The sequence below is a fragment of the Fistularia commersonii genome, chromosome 7, assembly GCF_037954325.1.
Source record: "Fistularia commersonii isolate RoL2024-O1a breed Wild chromosome 7, RoL_Fcom_v1.0, whole genome shotgun sequence".
Classification (NCBI taxonomy): domain Eukaryota; kingdom Metazoa; phylum Chordata; class Actinopteri; order Syngnathiformes; family Fistulariidae; genus Fistularia; species Fistularia commersonii.
Genome location: NC_141290.1, coordinates 9,195,001 through 9,204,768, shown reverse-complemented (window position 1 = coordinate 9,204,768; position 9,768 = coordinate 9,195,001). Strand labels below are relative to the sequence as shown.

At 48.9% G+C, this 9,768-nt stretch overlaps 1 long non-coding RNA gene across 1 annotated transcript in view; it reads right to left on the bottom strand.

Moving 5' to 3' along the window:
• Nucleotides 1-7,345: 7,345 nt before the first annotated feature.
• Nucleotides 7,346-9,768, bottom strand: part of LOC147232673 (uncharacterized) — a 3,688-nt gene continuing 1,265 nt past the window's right edge. Inside the window, exon 2 of the long non-coding RNA XR_015106385.1 lies at nucleotides 7,346-8,092. This is a non-coding gene — a long non-coding RNA (uncharacterized LOC147232673). The remainder of the gene's footprint in view (nucleotides 8,093-9,768) is intronic.

Below are 9,768 nucleotides of genomic sequence, written 5' to 3'. Positions count from 1 at the left end.
CCACAGCCCGACTCAGTTTGATTGACAGCGGAGTTGGTTTCTTAAAGGAAAATACTTTATCTACCGACTTGCTGTCAGAACACAACACCATAATCCACTATTTCAGTAATCCAGTACTTGGTCACTTCAGTAATCCAATGCCTGCGTACCTCAATCATCCAGTATCTGAGTACTTCTGTATTCCACTACTTGAGTACTGAGTCATCCAATACCTGATTTCATTCAGTCATCCGGTACTTGAGTACTTCACTCATCCAGTGTTTGATTTCTTCTTTCAGTATTTGAGTACTTCAGTAATCCAACGCTTTGTACTTCAGTAATGTGATACTTTAGTGCCTCTCATTCAGTACTTGATTACTTGAGTCATCCAAGACTTGATGACTTCAGTAATCCAATCCCTGTGTACTTCAATCATCCAGTACAAGTACTGCAGTCATCCAGTACTTGATTACTTGCGCCATGCAGTATTTAAGTACCTTACGGCCCAGTGAAGTTGTCAGCTGTGAGCGTGCATGTAGCAGTTAGCGGCTAGCAAGCAGGTTAGCTTACAGGAAAGGGGGAACAGAAGACCTGCTGTGGGTGAAGGAGGGAATGAGGGAGTGATGGTGGGATGATACAGATGGAGTGAAGGACAGGAACTGATGGAGGCGGTGCCTGTGCTTCCATTCTGATTTCCAGGTTCTCTTCCATGTTCTGTCTTCTCCCACGGTCTCAAAGCAGGTGCGGATGAGAGGGTACATCGGATTTGTTTCCACTCTGAATCACCTGAACAAACCAGACGCTGGTTGAGGGCTCCCACTGACTGATCTTCAAGCCAAAGTCGTGCTAAAGCTGAAATTGCGCTTCAGCTAAAGTTGTTTTAAAGTGAAAAATTGTGCTCGAACTAAATTTTTGTTAAAGCCAAAGTGTTAATGTTAAAAGTTGTGTTGAAGCTAATGTGTTAAAGCTCAACTTGTGCTCCAGTTTAAGTTGTGTCAAAGCTAAAGATGATTAATGCTAAAGGTGTGTTAAAGCTAATGTTATGTTGAAGCTAAAGTTGTGTTGAAGCTTAAGTTGACTTAAAGCTAAAGATGATTTCAAGCTAAAGTTGAGTTCAAGCTAAAGTTATGCTTGTGCAAAAGTTGTGCTGAAGCTCAAGTTTGGCTAAAGCTAATCTTGTGTTTTCCCACCCCAAACCCGCCTTGCCAGTGCGCTAAGCTAACGTGGTGGAGAACCCCTGGAGCCAGACTGTCTCCGCCCTCCTGGCGAAGGCTAACCATCCCAGTCAAGCACTAAACCCGTTGCTCCTTCAGCCGCATGAACGCAGACAAAAGATCTCACCTCCAAGCTTTTCTGACCTCCAGGCTCTTCTGCTGATCCCGACATGCAAAGTAGTTGACTATTCGACAAGCAGCAATGTCGAGACCAGGACATGATGCTGGACATGGAACCCGAGGTGAGGAGATGTCTAATGGGAGGGGAAGGTGGAGGAGCTGAGGCTCTACTTCCATCGTTCCAACTCATCCATTATCTTCAGCCCCTCAAAGGCCAGCAAAAAGTTGAGAGACTGGTTTTTGGAGAACAAGTTGAACATCTCTGTGGAACCTCCATGTTCTCCTGAGTGGCTTCTCACCACATTCTCCTTGGTTCTCTCTTTATGGGGTCTCCATTTTCTTCACCAAGGTTCCCTCTGTTTGTTTGTTCCATAACCTTCTGTCAAGGGTTCTCTCTCTATGTCCTCCCCTAGTTCTGCTACCAAGGTTCCATCTATTCCAGACATCTATCTAGTCTCCATGTTCTCCTTGTGGGACGCCATGAGCTCTGCTTTTGGATCGGTGGAACATCACCTCCAGTCAGGACCTGGAACTGATGGTAGTTAGGAACTCCCTCCATCTAGATGTACTTTGAGGCACAGCAGGATCCTCCTGGGGGGCCTCGAGTTCCTCCGAGGTGACCAGTTGTTCTCCTAGAACAGAACCTGTGAGAGGCTGCCAGGGTCCCAGCAGGAGAACCAGGAAACTTCCAAAATGTTCTCACATGTATGTATGTATGGCGGCGCAGTGGGTTCCATCCTAGTGGTGGACCACGTTCCTTTTTTTTTGGGGGTCTCCATGTTCTCTTCCCAAGATCCTCTTCTTTGAATAGACTCCACCTTCTCCTGCCTGTGTTCGCCCCACACTCCTCTGCCAGTGGTTCACTCATCATGGAACCTCCGTGATCTCCAGCCTGGGTTCTCCATGCCGCTTGGTATTTTCTTTTGGTCACGAGCGTACACATAGAGTACACACTCACTGCAATACAAAAAAAAGGCTCAGGAATTAGACCCCACTGGCTTGCTCATGATCCCGAGCTAACGTGAAGGAACATCTGCAGGATGGACGTCCCCCTCCCTGGAGGTGGCGCTGCTGATGTTCAGCCCAGACTCTTGACAGCTAGAAGGTTCCTGGTACAATTCCAACGGTGTTCTCCTCATGTTCTCCTGCCGAGGTTCTCCATGTTCTGCTGCCCAGGTGCCCTCCATGTTCTCCAGTCTGGATTCTCTCCCCTGGTTCATTGAAGACTCCAAATTGTCCTTAGGTGTGAATGAGACGTTGAACATCTGTGATTGACAGCTGACCTACCCAGGTTAAGCCCCGTGCAGGGAAAATCAGGTTTTTCTTGTTGTGTTAACAGCTGTGCAACATGTCCATTACCTGTCTTATCGTCCAGTCTGTTCTCACGTAAATCGATGATATGTGTACGTGATCTTTCTCTCCTTGTCTCTCGATAAAAGCTTGACTATAACATCACTTGCGTCCAGTAGAATGGAGAGACTCGAGCTCTGATTCTGGTTGCAGATGACTGCTGATCCTTGTTGACTATTGCTGATTGTTAATTTTAATTGACTGCATTTTTTCTGTGATAAATTCCTGTAAACTCAAAAGACTTGTTGTCTTGCTCCCTCACTTTAGAGACTTTTACCTCGACAAACTTGGCGACCAGGATGGGATCGAGTGATCTGGACTCCGCGGGATGGACAGACCTGGCCAAACAAACCTCCGGTTAAGAGGCTTCCATCCTGCGGAGCCTGGATCACCAATCCGATCCAACAAACACCCAGGTGCGGGAAGGACACGCTGGGACAGTGGAAAGGATAATATCTCACAGCCATAGAGGAGTTGTTGACAGGCGTGTTGTGGTTATCGGTGTGGAATTTCCTGGGTTTGTATGCAGCAAGTGCAGTTAAATGTTCAAAGTTGCACATTTTTGGTCATACAGAGAGACACATAACTAACATAACACTTGTCACCTTTGTGCAAATTCATGACTGAACGATATCCTGGCAGGATGAACCAGATTCAGAAATGGGTAGAGTCGGGGTTTCCCTCCAAAGGGAGCCTCAGCGAGAACCAGCCAGAGTGGTTAAAGGCGCTATTACGGCAGTTGCAGCTCAGCATTCTACCTTGTCCAAGCAAGTGTTTAAACCAGACCGGAATGTGGAGAGACGAAGGAAAACGCTTAAAACGGAGACCCCAATCGAAATCTCTTCATCTACATCTAATACTCTCTATCCTTCTCTTTCTGAGACCCTGAGAGACCCAATGGACTTGGTTCTGGACTCCGCTCCTCCGATACCTCCTCCCTATGGACAGCCGACACCGGTACGTACGCTTGTCACGACCCACCAGTGGGCTCAACTCATGAGTCGAAACGCGAGTCTCCCTGGCCGACTGCTCCCATCTCCACGGCCTTCACCGAGCCAGTGGTCAAGGTGTCCGGCGCTGAAGGCACGATCCCGATGTCCAGACCCTGCTCAGATTCCGATGTGGCCGACGCCATGTCATATATGTGCAGCCCCAAAGTGGGAGTCTGAGCTAACCCAATTTGTCAAAGAGCATTGACCTACTATGTCTGAACTTTGACGCCTGATGAAGAAATCTCTGCGTGAATGTCCAGCCGTCCGGTAGATCTGGACCTTCAAGGTGTGGACAGTATTGATTTTGGCAGAGCTGTGGAAGCACTCATTGACACAGATTGGGAAAATTCCCGCTGAGACTAAATCTGACTGCTATCACCTCCATGACGCAAGGACCGCAAGAAACGTGCAGTGCATTCCTGGCGCGTCTGACCTCAGCCTTTGACGTTCACAGTGGCCTGACCAGACCTGACCCCACGGGCGTTGAACCGCTCGACCCGGACGAAGTTCATGCGAAAGAATATTTCCTGAGCCGAACGACGCCGAAGTTAGTATCGATGGCGAGGAAGTCGTGCGTCACCTGGAAGACCTGCCCACTCTAAATTCTCATTCTTGCAGTCTTCACCAGAGAGCCCGATTGAGCGGCAGCCCTGCAGGAGGACGGGTTTCGGTGGATCATCAAGCCTCATTAGACTGGGGGCAAGAGGAGCCTGTTGCCAGCTTTTCAGGGCCAGAGTGCTGACCTACAGCGGTAACCTCTGCCTAATCTTGCTACCGCCACCTGGACTCATTCTCCGGAATTCCATTTAGATTCCTGGCGGAGCTTCATCATCTCCGATGTAAGATCCATTATCTCCTTATCGTTCCCAAGTCCAGAAACTTACGTCTCGCTTACCTCGCAAGTTCCTTAGACTCCCACGACTCTGATCGCTCCCAAGTCAGGAACTCCGCGTCTCACCTTTCCTTGCAAAAAAAACATGGCACATGCACAAGAACCGCCCCAGAGAAAGGACGATGACAAGAAACAAACCCGACAAAAGAAGCTGGAAGACGTGCAACGCCAGCCAGTTGGGGTTTGGGGGCAGGACGGGGACAGGCAGATTGAGAGGAGACCCGAGTGGATGCCACTATTGTGGGAGGCATGGACACGTTTGAGGAAGCCAGCCTGCCCAGAATCAAGTGGAGGGAAGAAGGGAACTGCGGCGGGTAGGACTCCGGACAAGGGCCATCATTTTTCAGAGATGCAAGTATTCCACCCTACACCTACTCAATCACAAAAAGAGCGTGCTTGAGTTTACCGTGTATTCTCATAATAGAGACTATAAAAGAATTAACTCTAAAGGTAAAGTTTCTTGTAGATTCAGGTGCCGCTGATTCGGGTTTTATGTGAAGACGCTTGTCCAAAAGACAAGTGGAAGGACACGTGTAACAATAGGATCTAGTGTTGTTCCAACAACAGAAAATTGTGAGTCAGTTGGTCAGGTGACGGAGCGTTCCTTTTACTATAAATTGTTGTATTGTCATATTCTAATCCAGATGTGTAAGGCTGTTGATAGAGACTCAACACCCCCTGGTATCGGATGGTTAAATGCAATCTAAACATACCCTTGTATGTCTGAGTGGAAATTGGTCAGTGGTCTCATCTGGTTTGCTCACACACTGACACACACACACACATACACAGCATTGCAGCTGATCGCTACATGCACGACCCGACCCTGCGTTGCACATCGTATGTCAATAGAGGGCCGGAGGGGGATATGAGAAGGAGTGGTATGTTGACATAAGGCCAGAAGAGTTGTGGATGAAATATCTGTATTGGACAGAAGAGGTAGCTGCTGAGTGTAGCTCTTCATCTCAGGATGTACCCCTCACATGTCCTTAGCTAAGCTAGCAGATTGGGAATGGCGAGAGTTGGGCCCATTGTTGCACAGCTGTCTCAGCCTAACGGACTTTGAGGCTGCAGGGGATCCAGGGTAGAGTATAGCACTGTAGGTAGGTAATGTGTATTAATTGATGTTGGACAACATTGTTGGTCCAGAGGAGCTGGACCTTCTTGAGGAGCAGGAGAAATATATTGATCTGTTTGTATTGGTAGAAACCGTGTAGTCTAAAGTCTTGGGCCTCTCTTAAGTATGGTGTAGGGCTTATGAAGAGTTAAGCCCTTGGCGGAGCACCCCAAGTCTGGATAACAGTACCCCCTAAAGAATGAAGCTATCCATTCCCCTGACAGATGGATAAAAATGCACTTGGGTTGAGTATGATTGCACTAAACCTCTGATTCAAAGAAGACCCAAAGAGATGGTGCTGGGCTGATCCCTCCAGTTCCCGTTCACCCCAAGTGTCCGTCGTTGCCTCCGGTTCAAAGCGGTTGACGGATACTTCTAAGGTGCAAGCAGATGTTCAGGTAATATGATTCATCTTCGCGGTGTAACAGGAGCTTTGCAGCTCCCAAAACAAGTTTATTTAGGTTGTGCCAATTTGGCGCATGGATGTGTTCCCAGAAAAGGCAGAGTGGTTAGAAAACCCATCGTTGGAAGTTATTTAGCTTATCTTGTACCTTTGGTTAGATGTGCGGATATGAAAGAATTAATACTACCCAGGCTCTAGAATCTTAAGCATCCCCCGACTAACGTATGGTTCGTACATATCGGAAACGGAAATTGCAGCGCTCTCATCTGTGCTTGAGAGATACCGTATGTGAACAAAACTGCCATCGCCCTTTTTGCAATTCAGGGAGAATTAAATGACACTTGGTGTTGCAAAATAGTATGGCGTTAGACCTGATACTGGCCTCACAAGGGGGCATTTGCAAAATCATAGGTTCAGAATATTGTGCTTGTATCTCAAATTCTTCCTTTGCATTGCACGAGGAATTAGAAAACTCCACGAGGAATATCAACGGTACCCCTTTGGAGGCAAACAGGCGATGGCAGGCTCGTGGGGGTCGTCCCTTATTTCAGGACTAGTTTTGATAGCAGGAGGAATATTTTTTATGATACTTTTGTTTGTTCTGATTCAAGCCGTGGTCAAAGTATGTGTTTAGAGAACTGCAGTCACATTGGCGACAATGGAATTCCAAGACAAATCTGACTTGTATCTCTTTCCAGACTGGATTCTCCCATATCATGAGAACTCTGATAGTGCGGAAAGGTGTTTTTAAAGGTTCCTATTTTGTGGTGCGATGATTTAAATCTGACAAAGACGTGCCCGTGGTAAAACCAAATCAGAAAGCTGCGTCTCCTCAGGGTTTTAACCCACGTCAGCATTTCCTGGATGTTCTTCGGATGTTCCTCGGAGAACAAACCAGACCGGCGTTCTTGTTTGGAGAAAGTTCTTCAGCTGCCAATTAAAGAACAGTTTAAGACGCTTCAGGAAAACAAACCCTAAAGGATAAAGAGCCATCTAAGTATAGAACGTGTGTGTGTGTGTGTGTGTGAAGGTTTTGGGGGTACTGTCTATTTACATCTCAGCCTGTGGGAGATGTCCAAGTTCAGCTTGGAGGGCAGGGGGGCATGGGAAGACCTCCTCTCTGCAACATGTCCTCCTCTGGCGCTCCCCTGTGTGTGTGTGTGTGTGTGTGTGTGTGTGTGTGTGTGTGTGTGTGTGTGTGTGTGTGTGTGTGAGAGAGAAATACGAAAAACACACACTGGAGTAATCAAACACTATTGCACAGTCACACACTATTATTCAGGGGTAATTGTGACTAGATTGATTTTATTTACCCCTCCCCCACCAATACACACATGCACATTTGGAGGAAGTTTGAAGACCCTGCAAACCAAAAGATAAGAAATATAAGAAGAGCTAGTTTAGAATCTTCACATGGCTACTACCATTAGCAACAAATATTAGTAGCAATCATTGCCAGCTTGCATCAGCAGTAAACATCAGCAACAACTTTTACCATTAATATTAGCAGCTAACAATAACAGCTAACAATGGCAGTTTACACCTGCAGTTAACATTGGCAGCTAAGATTAGCAGCTAACACTGGCAGCTTACGCTGGCAGATAACATTTGCTATTCACACCAGTAGTAAACTTCAGTAGCTACATTGACTGTTAATATCAGCACCTAACAAAAAGCGGCTAACATCAGCAGTAAACATCAGCAACAACATTGACCGCTACTATAAGCAGCTAACATTAGCAGATAAATTTGGCAGCTAGCATTGGCTGTTAACATTAGCAGTAAACATCAGATGCAGTGTTAGCCACTAATATCAGCAGCTAATATTGGATGTTAACAGTAGCAAGATCGGAGGCAGAGCTGGAGGCCGCAGAGATGAAGATGTGGAGGTTCTTCTTTGGAAGCGAAGAGGATGGAGATCATGAGGAACCCATCAGAGGGACAGCATGGTAGATGATTCAGAGGTCAGACCGAGACGGATGGAGAAGATCTGTGTAGAAGCGTGTTGAGGCTGGAGCCGCCAGGCTAGAAGAGGACCAAAAAGATTGAATTTTACTCACTTTTTTCTGGTGTCACTAACCGGTTCGACCAACCCCCCCTCTCCCATCAGGGGTCAAAGGTCACCACCCATGCTGTTGCAGTTGCGGAAGCATTCCTAGAAGTTCTCCACCTCCACCCGGATGTCACGCCCTCCCACGACTCTCCTCCTCCGTCATTCGTTCCCGGGTCGGAGCCCCGGTGCGAAGCTCCGTCCTCCTTCACCCCCCCCCCCCCCCCTCCCACCGCTCCCTCCCTCCCTCCACCCCCCCACCCCTCCATCCTCTAGCTCTCCACAATGAGTTTGCCGGTGTCTCGCACACCAGGTGGAGAGGCCCCGTCCAGCCTGCTGTCCACGCTCGCCGCCGCCGCCTCGCCGGGTTATATTTAGCGCCGGGGGCGGGTGGGTGGGGGGGGGCCCACGCTGCGCCGCTGCCTCCACCTGTCATCAGCACCTAAAGGATATCGGAGGAAAGCCGCCGCCGCCGCCGCCGTTTCCCCTCTTACTGTGAGTAGAACCTTTCAGAATATGTGTGTGCGTGTGTGTGGCGTTGGATGTTGCGTAAAACAGCGACAAAAAAACAAACTTCCCTCGCTGTAGGTTGGTGTAAAAGCCATAATCTGATCCTTAATTATCCTCGGCTCTCCCGCGGCCGCCGCCGTCTGCGTCGGAGAACTGCCTTTCCGCAGGGAAATGGGTTTTATGCGGGTTTTATCTGCGCGGGAATTTTATCTTGGGGGGGCATCAACGGCGGTGGCAATGGGGGGGGGGGGGGACGAAGGAGACGTGGAAAGTTTAAAAACAACTTTCTCATCGCTGGAAATAGAAAGTCCAGGAGGAGGCAGATATTTTCTTTGTGTGTGTGTGTGTGTGCGTGTGCGTGTGTGTGTGTGTGTGTGTGAGGGGGGTGGGGGTGGGGGCATCTGGGGCGGGGGTGGCGGCGTGCTAACCGCTTACCAGCTGCCGGCTAAGTCCAATGAAACCAAAACAAACGACGGAATTAATTCACACGTCCAGGCAACCAATCAGGGATCAGCGTGGGGCGGCACGGATCGATCGGCGGTCAGGGTTGTGGGCGGGGCCTCGACTGACGGTTGCCAGACGACCAGTGAGCGTCGACGCTTTGGTCGTTTCCATGCCGACACTATGGGCGAATGTGCATGACAGACAGTAATAGTGTAATAAGAGTTATTCCAATAACGTAATAACGTGGTAATAACGGTAATAACAGGTCACCTGTCTACGCAGCTGCTAGCAACGGTTGCGCTAGCTGGTTCGCCAGTGAAGCGGCGTCGGTGTGCGATGACGGACGCCGTCCGGACTCGAACCCGAACTGGGACGCCAGACGGACCGCAGAAACGTTCGAGTTGTATGCTTCTCGGTATTTGGAGAAGAAGCGCGTTCTCTCCGCCATCATGAAGGGGCGGCACATCTGCTCGAGAGTCGGTTATTACCTTATTTGGGATTTGCCGCTGATCGAACACTTTAATTTCAAGTGGCGTTTGCGCTCGTCGGGTCGGAAGAGCAGGGGGATCGGCGGCGGCGCGTCGCGGACGATGGAAAAACACGTCTCGCCGTTTCCTCTTCGCCGCCGCCGAGGACCCAACGGAAAAATCCTGCTCAGCCAGTGGAAATAGACCCTGACAGGAAATAACTTGGCCAT